Source organism: Anabrus simplex, chromosome 13, assembly GCF_040414725.1.
Source record: "Anabrus simplex isolate iqAnaSimp1 chromosome 13, ASM4041472v1, whole genome shotgun sequence".
In the NCBI taxonomy this organism is placed as follows: domain Eukaryota; kingdom Metazoa; phylum Arthropoda; class Insecta; order Orthoptera; family Tettigoniidae; genus Anabrus; species Anabrus simplex.
In genome coordinates this window covers 8,592,896-8,613,161 of record NC_090277.1, presented here as the reverse complement: position 1 = coordinate 8,613,161, position 20,266 = coordinate 8,592,896, and the positions used below count along the sequence as shown (strand labels likewise).

Sequence of the window (20,266 nt, the reverse complement as noted above, 5' to 3'; positions counted from 1 at the left end):
ACTTCTCTCACAAGTCGACACTCCAAATAAACATGATTATGCATAGTGATATCCATCGGTACACGTGTACAGTGTGCAACAAGAGTTTTTTAAAAGCATCTTACCTCCAAAAACATACTATTACACATACTGGAGAACGTCAATTTTCTTGTGACCAGTGTAATAAGAAGTTCTCACAGAAATCACACATAGAGAATCACATGCTTACACATTCTGGTGTACGACCATTCTCTTGTCATCAATGTAATAAAAGGTTCACACAGAAGTCTCACCTTAGACGACACCTAATGACACACACTGGAGAGCGTCCATATTTTTGTAGTGAATGCGGAAAGAACTACACTCACAAGACGACCCTTCAGCAGCATATGCTTATACATAGTGAATTGCGAGTCCATTGTTGTCAACAGTGCAAAAAGAGCTTTCGACAGAAGTCTAAACTTCTGCGACATGTGCTCACGCATACTCCTGTGGCTGTTTTAGTCTGTCGTGAGTGCGGTAAAAGGTTTTCTAAGAAAGGGAATCTGAAGAAACACATTCTCTCACATACTGGTGTTCATCCTTACTCATGTGTTCTATGCAATAAGAGGTATTCGCAGTTGTTTCTCCTCAAGAAACACATGCTAATACATACTGGCGGCGAGCGTCCACTTTCCTGTGATCTATGTAATAAGAAATTCTGGCAGAAGTCTGAAATTGCGGGTCACATGCTTACACATACTGGCGAGCGTCCTCATTGTTGTGGTCAGTGCAATAAGAGGTATTCGCAGAAGTCCCACCTAAGACGCCACATCCTAACACATACCGGAGAACGCCCACATATTTGTGATCGATGCGGAAAGAGTTATACTCTGAAGTCGACCCTAATGAAACACATCGTAACACACACGGATGTACGGCCATTTAAATGCGGCCTCTGTAATAAGCAGTTTTCTCAGGACTCGAACCTTCGAAAACATATGCTTACACATACTAACGAGCGTCCATATTGCTGTGTTCATTGTAACAAGAAGTTCACTGAAAAGTCACTTGTGCAGAAACACATGCTTACACATACTGGTGAGCGTCCCCATTTCTGTACTCTATGCAATAAGATGTTTACCTTGAAGGCACATCTTCGACGACATCTACTGACACATACTGGAGAACGTCCACATTCCTGTGATCAATGCAGTAACACGTACTCCCACAAATGGAGCCTTAAGACGCACATGCTTACTCATACTGGTGCGCGTCGGTTTTTGTGCGATCAGTGCGGTAGAAACTTTTCCCAGAAGTCAATTGTTGACAAACATATGCTTACACATACTGGAGAGCGTCCATATTCCTGTGGTCAATGTGGTAGGAAGTTCTCCCGGAAGGATACTCTGCGTCAACATATGGTTACACATTCTTAGAGCGTCCACGTTATGTCGTCAATGCGGTAATGATATTTACTCAGTCTACAGACAACTTCATAGAATTTCGTATGCATGGTTATCAGTGCTCAGTGTTGCTTTTTCTGGTGATTACCTTAATGTTTCCTATGCTACGCATATTTGGATTTTCTGAAAGATGTGCCTTTAAAATGTACCACGTTCAGAAAACCATCAGATTCCAAATTTGCCACATATAAGTGTAACTTAAATATTTATGTTGGACGAAGTTTTAATATCTTATTCGTTTTATTTCTAGCGCATTTCAAATATGACTAAGTAAATTATGAAGAATTATATGAACTTGTTACTCCGTAAAATCCGATTTATTTTATTTTAAAAAATTTTCCTGGAAGTCATTTATAATGGCGGTTTGCAGGAGCATATATAATTTCATAACTGTATCTCTAAAATATAGTACGAAATGTACTTAAACTTTCAAAAATATAAATTACAGGAATCTGAAATCGAAATTTTCAGATTGTTCATATTGTTTTACCATTCATCTCATTAATTAGTGCAGACCATATCATATTTCCCAGTTTCCTCTCTGAGTTTCTCCTTTGATGCGCCTTTGTATCAAATTTCTTCGTTGTGGAGTCAGCCGTAGCAATTCGTCTGTCATCTATTTCCTATAATATTGACACTGAAACCTCATGGCTGCAACCCTAGTCGCATTTTCATTGTAAAACACTGAACAAGGATAATATATTTATGTTTTCAGTACATTTGAGGAGACGAATACAGTTTTACGCCGTGTCTTGTATATAAGACTGTTGGAACTTTCCTTAGGAATTTAGTTTCTGGCATGCAAACACTTCTGTAACATTGGATTGGCCAGAACACTAGATGTAGGTTTTAATACCCTCATCACAGCTTCAGTTAGATTATTCTTGTGGGAATAAGTAGTGCCAGCTTGCTCAGCTTGTTTGAATTTACACCATGGAATATCTCACAGGTTATGAATAGGATTTTGGTCAGTTGACACTTTGCGAAAAGAAATGACCGAAGCCGCTCTTTGCATGTTTTTCACATTTCCGGAATTCTCTCTTATTGCCTTCCCATGATATACCTTCAACATATGTATTTCTTTATCTGTAAGTCTATTAACACATCCTCCCAGGGGCTTGCTAACTTCAAGTTTTTGACCCCTGAGTCCCTTCTCCAATTTTAAAAGTCTTCCACCCATTCTTTTCTGAATATGCCCTACACATTCTAACTTCTCAATCATATAATCTGTAAGTAAAGTTACACATTCCCATACAATTTTGAAAGAAATTGTGTCACTATCATCAAGGTATTTCACATAGATATCCCCATATTTTTCAACACTTGTTTGAAAAATAACTTTCAACCCTACTGGCTCCATTCCACCACTAGTACCTGAGTAATTTGCACAGCCCAGATTTTCATTTTCACTTTACCAATAGCTCTCATTTTAAACTCATTTTATCTAAGGGCTCAAACATGCAGAAATTGCTCAACACTTGCCAGTGTCAGTGCTGATGACTGATAACCATAAACTTATGTGTGTCCACACTTCATCCATGTACCTTCGCAAGAAGCACACAAGTCAGTAACTGGAACACCAGACCGTTTTTTCCAGATCACTGTTCAGGTTCACAATTTCAAGCACTGATGGGTCAGATTATCCTCAAAATCCTTCTCAGGGGCACCCAAGATTTCTCTGTTTGTATGAGCGTACCTGGCAGTTGGGGATCGCATGTGCATAATTCTGCAAAAAGTGTTGCTAACTTCCATTCCAATGCCTAAGCACCTCATTCCATACCACCATCTCAGGGGTGCTTCATAAGTCCAATTATCTACTTCAGACGTACTGAAATCAACATCTGCCTGACAGACTTCACAATGTGTCATACTGCGCCGTCCCCGCAGCGAGATCGAGTCGCGTAAGATCGAGTACAATATCAATTTCTAAGTAAATTGGATTTCTGTTCGTAACTTGGTTAGTTGCCGCATAACTTACTACAATTCTTAACTAACAATCACTAAAAGCTAAATACATATCCTAGTTAAGTTTTATATAATACTACTTATTAAAAATAAGGAAAAATCCTTGAAAGTGGTTTAAAAACTTTGAACAGCATGTCGATAAGATAAATAGTAAACAACTGACTTCGTGTCTCATCAATTAATCTTAAAATGTTTCAAATTAGAGGCCTCGAACTAAATAAAATAATGAATATGTTTACAGTATTTACTATCTTGATTGGGAGCTATAAAAATGTGTCTGACGCAAATTCTTTCGTTGAGTAAGTTAGGATTAAAATTAAAATCACATTATCAACTTTCCTCAAACGTGGCGTGAAATGCTTCCAAAAGTCTAACTTGCTTTTACTTAAATATTCCCTGATCACACCACAGCGCGATATATTCATTTGACCGTAGCTCTTCATACTCAATTATCAGCAATGGCATTTGTTTTAAGGAAATGTTTTCTCAATTATTACAAATATTTCACATATTTCAAATATCTCAAATATTTCTGTTACCGGGTTTTGGCGGTAGTTATGCATGAAAGAAGGTGCTGGGTGGTGAATAGGTCTCAAGCTACTAAAGTGAAATTAATTTTAAAATTTAACAAGGTTATATTTTCTTTTCAAAATTAGGTAACAACAAATAGAACAGGTACTTAGTAGCCGAAACACGATTGAAAAAATACATTTACATAGGTACCCCATTTGGGGCTTCAAAAGTCAGAAACATAATTCTTGAGCAATGAGCCCAACCTTACAATGAACACCATACAACAAAGGGGCCGAAAACCCCCAAACATGCCAGAAACCTTTGCTTCCAATTACACCCAAAAGCCTCCTTGAGGCAGAGACACAATTTTCAAGAAAGGGCAACTTCCCCCTAAAATACAAGCCTATCATAGGCCACTCCGAACTCCACCTTTAAGCTGTCCTCAAAGGACATATACACAGGGGTAAAATACCCAACCTACTGAGGTCTGTTAAATGACAAGAAGGTTAATACATGACCTCTAAAGTACAATTTGAGAGGAGGCGAACTTGCACTCCTAATACACTTTGCTTAAGACCTACTTGGCACTAGGCCGTTAATACAAGGGCTAATCCCATACTACAGAGGTGACTTAATAACAATTTACATTACATTACGGAAGAATTGGTTGAGAAAAATACGTTCACCTCAAGACGATGTGAGTGGGAGCTCGAGAGGGTTAAGCACTCTCTATCCCGATATGTCGTTTGAAAGATAGAATAGATACCAGTAGTTTTTACATTTTAAAGGAAAGTTACATGGTGGAAGGCCTAGAACCCGCCCCGAGAGTTAAACTGCTGATCTAGCAACGAAAGAAGTTATTAATTGGCCATTACCTTGAGTTGAACGGCTGGAGAAGAAAGAGGCGCTTCCCGCCCCCTGCTGTGTACCTTACGCACTGAAAGATAGAACAGAAGTGGCCCGGAGACCCTAAAATCAGCAGTTTATATACCCTCGCGGAACGTTCTAGTCGTTAGGGGAAAGAAAACACCCTCCCACAATTTCTTTATTGGGTAGGACCCCGCAACAGATTCAAGTTGGGGGAAGATACACCAGATTGGTCAGAAATTAATAGAAGAAATTCGGGATTGGATACATTCATAACAAGGGGAAGAAAGGGGTAAATATTGCCAACTTAAATAATGACAGAAAGAAATTTAACAAAGAACAAACTCTTGAAATTAAATTTTCTCCAACAAAATAGTTCTTTGACTCCGCACTAGGTTGCACTATTGTAGATCTTCAGTAGTGTCCTCTAGAAGAGAAAGTTCACACTTCTTACTTCAAGCGAAACAAAAACACATCAAAAATGACACAGTTCTAAAACTCCAAAATTTACAGGTAGTGACATCTTCTGAGAAGGTAGAAAATTAATACCGTCAATAAAGTTCAGACTTCCTCCAGCAGAGGAGTTTTAACTGGCGCGCATTTAAATTAGCGGCGTGGAGGTGTACCGCCCGGTACAATTTCAATCACTTCAAACACTTCAAAACATTTGCTATTATGGAGAGAAATATAATTCATTAAGTCATTACTCACTGAAATAGCATGGTCGAAATGCCATGACCTATATTTACTCAAATTGTTCATTTAAAATAATTATAATCTCGAAAAATTAATTTAAGTGCCTACATAGTAATCATATGTGGTCTGTTGAAGTACTATCATTCATATCTGACAATTACTTAACTAGATTATGATGGATATCAAGTGAACTAGCTTGTAAGAAGACTCCACCAATTACCATTAACCTTCAATTATAGAGAAACGTTACCAGTGATATCGATTAATGCAGTTAAATAAGCTTCCTAGCTTTCCTTATCTGAATGAGAATATTTGTGGTTAGAAAAATCGTATAGATATAGGCCACATTTGTGCTACGCTTCCTATCCGGAATTATTTGGGGATCCAATAAGTAGGTGTCTACATAGTAACGTTATCTAGATCGTAACGAGTAATATATATGGCTTGTTGAAAAATTAACAAACATTTGAGAACCAATTATAATCATTCTTCATCTCAAATTACGTAAATTGAACTAATATCGTCGCTAAAATAATCGACACCTTCATTTACGACGAAACAATAATCATCACAACACAATTCGTCATAACCGTCTTCACATAAAAACCATTCATTTCACATTACACATCTCATGTTACACTCTACATTACAATAAACATATTAATTCATCTCAACTTGAAGCCTGTTACTCTGTCATCATTATCCATCCATCTGATTATTCCATTGTGTCCTTAATCTTCTTAAAATCCCATAAAATATCTCCATAATATTGCTACGACGTTATTGTATCCTATATACGATCTCATTTTATCTCAGCTTAGCAGTACATGCCCTAACGTATGCCTAATATTTACCACAATGTCACATGATATTCGCATTTAAGCTAACCTAAACTCTTCTCATTCGCATTGACAGCATTGCGAACGTAAAATTAGATTATCACTGCCTAAACGCTTTCTACATCAATGGATTTGTCATTCATAATAGATGATTACCTATTAAACTTTAACGTTGTCTTTTCACGTACCATCACTCCTTTGCAAAATTTAAGATAGCACTTCGTTTATCTCTTTCAATAAAGAAACATGAATGGCACTTTTCAAAACAAATATCATTTGCATTACTCATGTGAGGAATAAGTGTAATGACTTATCTTTCCTCCTGCTTTCATCGTTGTTGTCACATGTCCTGCTGTGTTTGGTTTCCCGGCATCCTCTCATCCTTTTGGAAACATCAGGGATGGTCTTAGGTCATAGCCGGTCGTCATGGGGTGGATTTGTCAGCTCGTGTCGCCATAACCCAGGTAGCTCCTGCCTCTGCTTCTTTAGCACATGATGTCTCCGGTCTCGTTGGAACAGAAAAGTACGTCAACATGGTAATTTTCGTCATCTCACGGAACACAGCCTGCTATGATCTATTGATAATTTGTGATTAGCGCTACTTAAAATGATCTCTTATGATGTTTTTCAATATGTCTAGTAAAGCTTCAATCTGACTGTAATATAACATTTTCTATGTCTTGCGCAACCGTGTTTATTATTATCTAGCTTCTTAAAACTAAACTTTATCGTTTGATACGTCGCCTTGCTGGGATCTCGTGACGTAGCAATGCGGAAATTTTCCGATCCGCCTGTACAGTTTTATTCTACGTAGTTGAGTAAATCCTTTATCGCCGATGTCTCACGATATTCCCGTGGTCATTATTATTATTATTATTTTATCTTTAATTCCGGACTTGCTTGTTTAGTACTAACCTTCTTCTAAAATTGATTTGCGCAGCGTTCTGCTAGTATGTCTCCAGTGAAATCGAACGTTATTTTCCAGTAATAAATTTTAACTATATTCCGACGTCTTTCTTTCTCACCGCCTTTTATATTTCATTCCCCTCAAACGCCTGATGAAAGCAGCATTCTTTTGACATTTATGAATACTTTGACGTTCTATTACTGACGTTCTCATGGCCTAGACACCATTTTCGTTCCAAATAAACTTCACAGTGAAATGGCACATTATTCCTACTGCGTTGTTTTAAATATATTGCTTACGATATATTTATACTTTTTATTATTAATTTACAATGTAACTTTTCACTGTTCCTTTTCGTATTCTGGCTGATCTTTCTGTTTCCTGTCGATATTATGCTACGTTCATTCCATAGGTGGTATACGATTTTATTTTCTTTGCTTATACGGAAGGTTGACTATATTCTTCCTTCACTCTTCCTTGAAATACATCTTCATGTTGGATGAATTGTGGATGCCTCTGTATGTTCTAACCATGTCTCTGACTTCGTATACGTTATTATTGAATGACCTACTTATCACGAATGGCCCATCGAATAAATGCATACATTTTGAGAACATTTTAGCCGATACATTAGAAACTGTCGGTTACTTGATTAATATGAGGTCACCTTCATTCAGCTTAGGGTGGAATCTCTTGTGTTGGACTCTCCTTAGCCTTCTTTGAGACTGTCTGTACATTCTCTCTCTGAACAGCTGATTGATCTCATCTTGGCTTGGTCTTTGATCCATATTCGGCTTGATTACTGCATCCCATGGTCTTGTTGGGTGTATATTGTGGTGTATAATGCTTGGCATCTGTCCAATGGATTCGTGTATGGTATAATTAATACTGTCTTCGATTATTCTAAACACATCTATCCATTTCCAATGACAGTCTGAACAATATATACGACAGAATTTCGCTATCTCCTTCATGAATCTTTCCACAGGATTAGCAGCTGGGTGTCTCACCGAACAAAAGATGTGTTTGATTCCTAGTTCGGTCACTGCTTCTTGAAATTGCGTTTATGTAAACTGAGTTCCCTTATATGATAATATCTTTTTAGGTTTACCCATATTTGGCAGTATGTGTTTTACTAAACGCTGTAGCACCTGTTTCGAATTGGTTGGAGAGGTACACATTTTGAAAATATGTCCATAACCACAACTATGAATCTGTCCCTTTTTGGCTGTTGGTAATTTCCCGCATATGTCTACAGCATAAATTTCCTTCGCTCTCTGTGGTAATATGGCCTTTGGTTCGTGCCTCACCAGACAATTTCCGTGTTTGGCTTTTTGGCATACATCACAGGTTCTCGCTATATTTTTCACCGAACTCCTTATTCTCTTCGACGTGAATTTTTCTAATATAACTTGAGTAACCTCCTCCATGCCTCCATGTCTAGTTATCATGTGTACGTGCCAATTTATTTCTCTATGTAATACAGAAGGTAACACAATTCGTATTTTTCATTTATCATTACCCATTGAAGTCATTAACATTCCCTGTCTGACCACATATGTCTGCATTACCTTTGTTTTCGCTTTATCATCACGATCATCGTTCTCTAATTTATCCAGAATTTGCCTCTGCTTTTCATCTGCCTGTTGCAAATTTTTCAAATCTATAAGTTCCTCCAGCAGCTCTTCATCCTGTGAGATCAACTCTATTCCGTCCGGCTCCATAGCTAAATAGTTAGCGTGCTGGCCGTTGGCCACAGGGGTCCCGGGTTCGATTCCCGGCAGGGTCAGGAATTTTAACCATAATTGGTTAATTTCGCTGGCACGGGGGTTGGGTGTATGTGTCGTCTTCATCATCACTTCATCCTCATCTCGATGCGCAGGTCACCTACGGGTATAAAATCAAAAACCTGCATCTGGCGAGCCGAACTTGTCCTCGGACACTCCCGGCACTAAAAACCATACGCCATTTCATTTTTTCAACTCTATTCCATGGATTTTCTCCTCCTTTTCCACAGGATTCAGACTTAGGGCGTCCGGAAATACATTATCCTTCCCTTTGCAGTACTCAATTTTGATTTGGAGCTGCTGAGCGAACAGCATCCTTCTTGTTACACTTTCACTCGCCTTTGCAGCCTTAAACACGAATATAAGTGCCTTGTGATCTGATCTTACTATTATCTGGTATCCATAAATAATTTTTCTCCATTGTTGTAAAGCATAAACGATCGCCAGCAATTCCTGTTCAGTGGTCGTATATTTCACTTCATGGTTCCTTAGTTTTCGACTAGTAAAAGCCAAATACGTTCCCTTCTGGGGGTGGTGTTTCTCCTCTTGGTATAGACAAGCCCCTATACCTATTTTAGAAGCATCAGATTGAATTGTATATTCTCTTTCATAATCCGGACAATCTAACTTTATACTTTTTGCCATCAATGTCTTTATTCTTGGAATGCTTTCTCCGCTTTTTCGTCCTGTTTCCATCCGTTATTGGATTTCATCAAATCTCGTAACGGTGCTTCCGTTCGGGTATAGTCTTGGCAGTGGTCTGAGAAGAATTGGGTGATTGCAAGGAATTGTCTGAGTTCTTTAATCCGTTTCGGACGAGGAAATTCGCATATGGCCTTAATTTTCACAGGATTCGGTTGTACCCCTTTTACCATCGAACATGTGTCCGACGAACAATACCTCTTTCTGGCAAAATTTTGACTTCTCTAAGTTTACTTTAAATTCGGTTTCCTTCAGGGTTACGAGTAACTTCTTGAGCTTATCACAATGGTCTTGGAATGTCTTGGTTGCTAAAACTAGGTCATCCACGTAATAGATCTGGAATTTCTTTACTTCTGGCGTTAAATTCCGATCCAAGGCTCTTATTAGGACTGCACAAATATTCTTAATTCCGAATGGAAAGCGCAAAATTGGCATATGTTTCATTATCGAACAAGAATCCTGTCAGTAATCTAGATTTTTGCTCTAGGACGATATGGTGATATGATGAGGTAAAATCCACGGTAGTAAAGTATCTCATGTTTTTGAATTTCTTAATAATGTCCTTAATTTTCGGTACTTGTTTGTATTCGGGTATCAATTTTCCATTAAACTGCCTGGCATCCAAGCATATTCGTAGTTTCCCGTTGCTTTTCATCACAATGACCAATGGATTTAGATATGGAATGGATGTTTTAAATATTATACCATCGTCTTCCAATTCTTTTATCAATTTCTTGACTTCTGGGAAATGCTCTTCCGGTATGCCATATAATGTACCCCTGTATGGTGTTGGGTTAGACACTCGGGCACTACCCGTGTCACAGACCCTTGCACCAACATTAATAAATACAGGACGTCGCCTACACATGTAAACACATTCCCAAACATACGTTCACACGAGGTTTAATTCTCCAGACATCTACAAACCAAAAACAATCACACCATTTTCCTTTTTAACACTCCCAGATTTCTCCATTTCCAATGAGTGCATAACCATGTTCAAGGAAGTAAACAACACAAAGATCACATATTACTGGTTTCTCACATATGGTGTCCAATCGTTTACTACTGTAAGTTTGCACTTAAAATTTGGAATTACTCCGGGCTTATTTTTAAATACATCTGAATATTTTTGTATGATCTCATGTTATTTTGATTTTTTCATTGGCAAGACTTCGGCATTGGCAACCGCCTCTACTGTATTTGGTATCTCGTTTTCCTCTTCCATAACCATGACTTTCTCGATAAAATCCAGTACTTTCTCCTGTATCATGTTTATATCCTTTTCGTCCATCTCATATTCAGGATGTTCTCTCATCTGAGTACCATATTCTTCTTCTTCTTCTATATTCATGCCATCAACCATGTAGATATCCTCATTTATTTTAATCCTTTCTTGGACATTATCTGCATCCTCACCATATATAGGGAATCTTACTTCCTGTTTTTCCATATCAATCATCATGCCTGTCACCATCTTAAAATCTATGCACAGTATTATGTTATACTTGATCTTATTCATAACGATGACCGGGTGTTCAATGTTCATCCTCCCGATAGTGTTCTCCAAGTACGTTTGAAGAACACACTCCACCGTTTTATCTGGTATTATCCCACGTATTTTTACCTTTGACACAGACATCGTCAGTAGTCTTATCTTCTTATCTAAGTCTTGGAATAATTCCTCGGATATTACGCTGACACTGGCACCTGAATCTGTGAGACAGTGTACCCTCATATCTCCAACTCTTGCTACTATAATAGGTAAACTATACTTTTTCCTCCTGGGATTTGCTGATACACCTTTCATTAATTCTTCTGAACCTGTCTCCCTTGAATCGACTTGTGCAATTAAATAACTTAGAATTTTGTTATCCTCTGCGTCTTCGACATTTTTATCTCCCCCAATAATTCGGAAATTGGCGTTTCTTTTTGCTTATGATCCTGTCTTCTTCCCTTCTACACTCGAATTCTTTGGTGTTTTGATTGAGCCTTTGCTCCTCTTGCTTCCTCCTTTTGTACATCTGTAGCTCAAGATTTTCAGCCCCGTCTACATGTGCATTAACATCCTGATCTCGTATTGCTCTCTCCCATTTATCTTTATTATTTCAGGCTTCTCTTAATTCTTGGATGTACCTTCTATTGAAATAATCTTTATCTTGATTATCTCTACTATTTCTTCTACATATCCCATTCTTCTTCTAGGATCATACCTTCCTCTTCCTTTTCTAAAGTGGTCCCTATATTTCATATATGTTCTATGCCTTCTGCTTCTTGTATATGCTTCACGATTTTAGTTTCTTCTGCAATTACATCTTTCCTCTTCTCTCCTTCTGTCTTCCAGATGATTCCATACTCTTTTCGTACTTATTTCCTACTTATTTGTTCGTTAGACGTGTTTTTGCCTATGTCTTCTTGAAATAACATATAGATGGTTTCCTCGCCATTTACACTTATAATTATGCTACTGGAGTGCAACACTGTAGTCATATCTATCTGCTTGAGAATGTCCTCCATCTTCACTGCAGTTTCTACATTTTCAGCAGCTAATAATTTTTGGACTTCTGGTGGGAACTGTCTCTGTATTGTTTTGATAGCCTCTAACTCACTAGGTGGTGAATCTAGATCTTGGAAACGGTGAAATTGATAGGCAAAATAATCACTATCTAGTTTGACAAGCCGATGCATATTTTCTCCAGTAGAGTTCTAATCTAAGGTTTTGTTGCAGCTCTGAGTTCCAAATTCTTCGTAAGAAAGCTGCTTTAAAATCACAGTCTTCATGGAATGTGTATTTGAATGCCTGAAACCACAGACTGGAAGTCGAGTCTAAGTGCCTCTCTATAACCTTAAGATTTTCTCTTCGGGAATATTATTATCTTTCAAATAATCTTCCATCTCCCTGAGGAATCGCTTAGGTGAAATGCTGGCCGTATTATTAAAGTTCTCTGGCCTGTCATCGTACGTTTTAATGATATTAATGACAGCAGAGCTTCCATTTCTACCGTTTTCTACGTTTATTTCTCTATTACTATTGTTAGACTGCGTAATCACCGTAGGAGTAGTTTCTCTTTCGTTTATTTGCAGCTCGATAGTCTTCTGCCTCTCGCTGCAGGATGACATAACTGTTTTTATCGCTTGAGTTTCTTCATGGATTTCTTGCATTTGTCTCTGAATTTGCTTGATCCCTTCTGTTTTGCCCATTCTCTGGTCAGCCTCTTCTTTATTTTGTTTGATTTCGTCCCTCATTATATTTAGCTTGTTACCGATGTGATTTCTAGCTAATAAAAATTTGACTTCTATATCTCTATTCGTCATCTGAATGCGAACATTCAGCTTATCGATCTTCTCTTAACAATGTTTCCATGAATCAATATTTAACATTACCATGTTCTCAGTTAAACTCTTTATTTCATCCTCTTTGAAGGTATCAACTCTTCTCTGATTTTATTTACTTATTCCTGAATTTCTCTGTTCTTCTCCTCCATCTTTCCACTTATTTCTGCTTTTAATTCGTCCATGTCCCTTTTGATATTGATCACTTCGTATCTTATTTTTCCAATCTCTTCCTGCATCTCTTTATGCCTTTTATCCATTTCTTCTCCTTGTTCTCGTTGACCTCTTTTTATCTCCTCCTTCATCTCTTCATGCTTTCTACTGATTTCTCCCATCTGCTCCTGTCGACTTCTCTTCATCTCCTCCTTCATTTCCCCTTTCATCTCCTCCTTCATTGTCTTCTGCTTCCCTTCTTGTTTACTTACTGCTTCCATCATTGCCTTCCGTTTTTCCCCTTGTTCCCTGTTTATTTCTTCCATCCTCTCCTGGGGTTTACTTATTTTCTCCATAATTTCATGTTGTTTCTCGTTCTGCTTCCTCATTTCCTCTTACCTTTCTCTATTAGCTTCTTCATCACGCTTTCTAGCTTCTTCATCACACTTTCTTGCCTCTTCCTCTTGCTTTCTATTCATTTCTTCCATCTGTTTCCTTCTTATTTCCTCCATCGTCTACTTTTGTTTCTCATCACGCTTTCTTGCCTCTTCTTGCTTTCTATTCATTTCTTCAATCTGTTCCGTACTTATTTCCTCCATCATCTCCTTTTGTTTCTCATCACGCTTTCTTGCTTCTTCCATCATTTGCTTCAACATCTCCACTAATCCTCCTTGCGCTTCCCTCGTTTTTGCATCACTTTTTCCGTCCTTGTCCATTTCTCTTCTTATTCTCTCTGCAATACCTCAAATTGCGCATTCATATGGCTCCATGTCGTCATGCTGATATATATCCTTCAAATTCTGTATTGGCCTGTCAATACTCTAATATTTTTTGTGAATTTTATCTATGTGCAACAGCTTATTCAGCAATATTCTTACAACTATCCTTTGTAAATACATGTATATATATTTTAGAATTCAGCTTAACTACCTAGACTAGGTTTCACGAGCGACCTTGTCCCATTTTTACCAAAGAGCTTTGAAATGTTTGGCTTAAGAAACGTGATTTTAATTTTATTTAACACCCAAGTGGAAGTAAACCCCTGACCGACTCCCAATGGCAACATGAGCTGGGAAGATATGGACGTAATAAGGAGGGTGGTTAGGGAGGAGGTGGAAGAAGTATACCCATTTGGATAAATTAAAAATATGACGAAGGAACAAGTGAATTAATTTGAGAATATGAGGCGATGGGTAAAGGGAAAACTGATGAAACAAGTACCAAAGTAGGAATCATCGAGAGAGAAATTGCGTCACTTAAGGAGAAAAAAGGGACATGGAGGAAGAGGTGGTGAAGCTGAAGGCTGAAATAGAAGGCAGCTGCCATGAACGAAGGAAAAATGCTTATTTATATATGGAGTGCCGGACGAAAAGGGAGAGGACAAAGTGTTGACGATCTGCAAGGTTTTGGAACTCATCAAGAAAGAATGAAAATCAACTTCAGTGAAGTCAACATAAAGGATGTAGAAAGGATAGGCAAAGCAAGGGCAACAGGCCGATAAAAGTGAAGTTGTTTTCCACCCTGATGGCGCAAATAGTGAAAAGAGGCGCGGACAATCTACGGAGCACAGAAATATGGATCAAAAGAGACATGGGAAGAGAAGGATGAGGAATATAAATTTCCTAAAAACATTTAATCCGGGCCAGGCTGCAAGGGCTAAGAGCAAATATTAAGGGGCAATATTTAGTAGTATCCAATGGCCGGTGGACTAGCTTTTGGCAAGTGACGAAAATACGGGATTTAGAAGAAAATATGAAGAAAGAAGATGAAATGGGGAAGAGAGTGGAAGAAAGGCAAGTCATGATAAGATGGACACGGTGATATGGAAACAACCAAGGGGATTAGGAAGTTAAGTGACATCGCTAACCTCACTGCTGCCATGTAGGGGCGCGGCCACATGGTTTTTAGACAACTGTCAGGTCCCTTGAGCACGTGAGAGCGGAATTTAAATGATACTGAAGGGACTTGGGCCGCGCTGTAGAGTTTTCTACCTGCAAAAGTGTAGAATTGTTTGTAGCACACGCAAATGCAGCATATCTCAATCCGACAAGACAACTTTAATCCTGTTACAGAGGACATGGAAAGACCCTTCTCCTAATAGTTTTAAGGAAAGCTGCCCTTCTGGACATCAGGGGCTATTATTTTAATGCAAGAGGCCCATCTCGACATGAATATTCTCGACATAATTTTAAAGCAAGCTGCCCTCCTCGACAAGACAATTCCCCGCAATAGTTTTAAGGCAAGCTGCCATTCTCAACATCATCTCGCTTATCGACAGGACCCTCTCCCCCGTAATAGATTTATGGCAAGCTGCCCTTCTCGATACCAAGTGCTATAGTTTTAAGGCAAGATGCCCTTGTCGACATGTTCCGTCCCCGATATAGTTTCGATGCAAGCGGCCGTTCTCGAAACTGTCATAGAGGGGGCTATAGTTATAAGGCAAGCTGCTCTTCTAGACACCGCGGGCTATTGTTTTAAGGCACGATGCCCTTCTTGACATGTCTCTTCCCGACATTGTTTTCATGAAAGCTGCCCTTCTCGACACCAAGGGATATAGTTTTATAGCAAGATGCCCCTTTTCGACACTATCTTAGAGTAGTGGTCTAAGGTGATTGGGCTAGCTAGCTGCCCTTGTCGACTGTGGGAGGAAATCTCAAAACTATACCGTTGATCTGGATTTATGTCTCTACCCAAAGCGTGACCTTCTGAACATGATAGAACATGTTACAGGGGACCGGAAATGATGCGGCACAGTATCAAGTACACATAAAGGATACTGTAGGTAAAGATTTTAGTCGACAGTGTTTAGAACACTGAATGCTTGATTGTAACATTTGAGACATTTAATTGCCTACGGTAATGTTCACATCACTAGAATCGAACTGTAAATATTGTAAGCTCTTCCTAGATGTATTCATTATTTTGTGCACGAAGGGAAGTACAATGAGATGCTTAGCAAAGCAATATCTCAGCCGTAAATAAAACTACTCTCTTTAGATTCAATCCTAGTAGCTCAGCTAGGTGCGTTCTAAAACCATTGTGTCAGCATTTTTCTGCTGCGTCAGCACCCAAGGTCATTGACCCCGGTCACGTGACCACGACGTCATCACAACGTGCTCTTGTTTGTAAACAAATCTACGTGCTTTTTTGACAGCTGTCAAGCTGAAAGCTGCCATCCCTAAACAACAGAGCATCGAAAACCTCAGTGCAGCCATCTTTATGGCACTAAACCTAATGGTTGCCACCTTAGGCACGTGGTGGCGAGCAATTTCAAATTCTACGCGCTTTCTTGACAGCTGATAGCGACCATCTTTAAACAAGCGAGTATCACGCTACCATCATGAAGGGGCTAAAATCCTCATGGTTGTCACCTTAGGCACGTGAGCGCGCGATATTTAAAATTCCAAATGCTTTTTTGACAGCTATCAGCGGCCATCCTTAAACAACAGACGATCGCAAACTTCAGTGCTGGCACCTTGACGGGGCTAAATAGTCATTGGTCGACCCTTAGACACGTTGGCGCGGGAAAAGTTGATATTCCACGTGCTCTTCAAATCCACACGCTTTTCGACAGCGGCCATCTACAGACAATAGAGCATCTTACTCCCATAATGACAGAGCTAAATCCTCATGGGTGCCATCTAAGGCACATGGTGGCGGGCCATTTGAAATTCCACGTGCTCCTCAAAGCCACGTGCTTTTGTGACGGTGACCATCTTTAAACTAGACAATCGCAAACTTCAGTGCTGACATCTTGACGGGGCAAAATCTACATGGCTACCAGACTAGGCACGTGGTAGCGGGCAATTTGAAAATTTCCATGCCCTCTTTGCACAGCTGTCAGCGGCCACCTTTAAACAACAGACGATCGCAAACTTCAATACATTCCCGGAGCCTAAGAGAGCAAGCCCAACATCACATCCGCTATATTGAAGGGGCTATCGTTAGTTTTACTGTCAAATGCCCTTCCTGACGTGAATTGCACAAGATGGCAACTATACATAGGCTATCATGGGACGGCCATGGGCGATTGCGCAAGACGGTGGCTATAGAGGCTACTTGTGGAGAATCATGACGGCTATGGGCGTTTGTGCAATATGGTGGCTATACGTAGGCTCTTACGAGTCGGCCATAGCAGATTGCACACGATGGCGACTATATGGGCTCTTATGGAGGAAGATGTTGGCTATGGACGCTTGCTCAAGATGGCGGCTATACACGGGCTTATATGGAGAAAGCTAGCTTAGTGGTTACTGCGCAAGATGGCGGGTATGCACAGGCTCTTATGAGGCTAACTCCTAGAATGTGGAACAGAGGTTACTGTGCAAGATGGCGGCTGCTCTTAGGAGACGGCTCAAGGACGCTTGGCCAAGATGGCAGCTATACACAGGCTCTTATTGAGAAACCTAGCCCAGGGGACTTCTGCACAAGATGGCGACTATACATAGGCTCTTATGGCCTCTTCCTCCTCCGAAGGGCCACAGTCACTCTCCTCCTCCTTATCTTCATCCATATAGAAAAAGAACAAATGGCAAAAAGAACAACTGCTCCTCATCTCTAGGGCAAAATAGCAAAAGGACTACTCTTCCTGGCAAAAGGGGAAAAGGGCTCCTTGGCAAAAGTGCACCCACTCCTAGAAAAGGGCAGTTGGGCAAAAAAGAACACTTCCTCCTCATCTGTATGGCAAAAGGGCAGCTCCTCCTAGCAAAAGGGCAAAAGTACGCCTTTTTACAGTTAATGAGGTTAGCTCAATCCATCCTCTTACAGACACCTGCTTTCCTGATTTAACGTTACATTACAAACAAATATACTTACCTTATGTAGCGTTGTCCTCGTCGCATAAGTTTTTCGATTGAGGAGAAAGTAGTAGAATGAGGAGGTGGTAAAGAGAAGGTAATACGTCTTTTGCTAGCTGCTTTACGTCGCACCGACACAGATAGTTCTTATGACGACGATGGGGCAGGGAAGGGCTAGGAGTGGGAAGAAAGCGGTTGTGGCCTAAATTAAGGTACGGCCCCAGCATTTTCCTGGTATGAAAATGGGTAACCACGGAAAACCATTTTCAGGGCTGCCGACGTAATACTTTTTAAGCAGGCAAAAATATTGTAGGATACTTAAACGCTGTATGCGAGCAGACAAAACAGGTTCAATCTAGTTACAGAATGCAATTGTAAAAATATAGAATTGACATGCTGTATGTCTTGATCCGACAAGACAAAACATGTTGACTATTAAACAGAAAACTTATATCGCTACTGCGCTATATGTTTCTATTCCTCAAGACAAGTTACAATTAGCAGATAAAATGAGCTGTTCGAAAGGACTCTTCCTCCTCGTTACCAAGCCTTCCTCGAAGGGATAAAGGGCTAATGGGCTAGGGTGCTTCTCCTCCCTTTATCCGAGCTAGAGACCGGCTCTACATCTAGAGGCGGTGTTAACACCCTAAGGAAGGGAGAACGTTGGAAATTAATCTATACGAATATAGCTACTCGATCGACTATATACTACAGAAGGATGACTTAGGTGAGTGTAAGCGCTGGGAATGTAGGAAGGTGTTTAGGCTCTTGTACTGTCGAGAGAGAGCTATTACTTAATAATACCTACACGACGTAATTCTTGCTCTATTTCAAAAATATCCGCTTTGTACTCTGTGTAATCAGCATCTTGATAGGCTCTTAGCAGTTGCAAACGTTTTAAGAATACATTGGGGTCTTGACAATATCTTATGTCTACATAGGGTAACAGAGGCTTGTTGTGAACTGTGAGCCTATATGCAAACTGTTGATGTGTAGGAACTTGTTTTGATATAATGCGTGCTTGACCAGTAACGTTTCCAGGTACAAACTTCACTTGTTTCGGTAGCAGTTAAGCTTTGAAATTTTCTTCTTCTTCATCTTACATCTTTTCTTGACATTTTTGCACGGTGACAGAACGTTTAGTAGGCTTAGAAAATGAAGTAAATCGAAAAACTTATGCGACGAGGACAACGCTACATGACGTAAGTATATTTGTTTGTAATGTAACGTTCAATTCACGAAAGCATGTGTCTGTAAGGGATTGAGCTAACCTTAGTAACTGTAAGAAGGCGTATTTTTCCCTTTTGCCAGGAGGAGGAGGAGCTCTTTTACCATACATATAAGAAGGAGCCCCTTTGCTCTTTTGCTAGGAGGAGGTGCCCTTTTGCACTTTTGCCAAGAAGAGTAGCCCTTTTGCCATACGGGTGAGGAGGAATTCTCCCAAGAGCAGGCGCCATCTTGTACAGTAACCTCTGACCCACGCTCTAGGAGTTAGCCTGGCCTGTGTATAGCCGCCATCTTGCGCAAGCGCTCATAGCCGTCATCATTCTCCATATGAAGCCATGCATAGCTACCATCTTGCGCAATCGCCCTTGATGTCTCATATGGGCCTATGTACAGTTGCCATCTTAGACAGTTGAGGCCAGGAAGTGCATCTGACCGTAAAACTAACGATAGCCTCCTTCAAGGTGGCGGATGAGAGGTTAGGCTTGCTCTCTTAGGCGTTGGGAATGCACTGAAGTTTGCGATCGTCTGTTGTTTAATACTGGCCGCTGACAGCTGTCAAAAGAGCATATGGAATTATTCAAATTGCCTGCTACCACGTGCCTAACGTGGTAGCCATGTAGATTTTGCCCCGTAAAGATGTCAGCACTGAAGTTTGCGATCGTCCGTTGTTTAAATATGGCCACTGTCAAAACGGCACATCAATTGTCTAGCTGTTGTCTCTGACGGGACTGAGGTCATGGTTCGGTATGTTTACATTTGTTCGTTTTCAAATTTAGTCTCTAGTAAACACAAGCCTTTACAGATGGTTTAAGTGTTAATATTATCCATAGGTGTGAAGATGCAAAGGGAATGCATTAAGTTGAAAATTTTTAATTTAATGAAATATTGGGTAATTATTTACAAAATTAAACAAACTACTACCGGTTATACGACAGTCTTGGTTATGCTGCCGACAAGGTTGATGTACTCCTTGACATCTTACTGTGAATGGGTAGCTTGCTTCCAAAATTGTAATGCACTCTGCAACATTCAAATGAAATGCAATTTTTAATGTATA

General features: G+C 39.7%; 1 protein-coding gene across 4 annotated transcripts in view; it reads left to right on the top strand.

Annotated features, from left to right (window-relative positions):
* The window catches only part of LOC136884904 (uncharacterized), a 293,707-nt gene that overhangs the window by 109,017 nt on the left and 164,424 nt on the right, over nt 1-20,266 (top strand). The gene's annotated exons all lie outside the window — the stretch shown is intronic.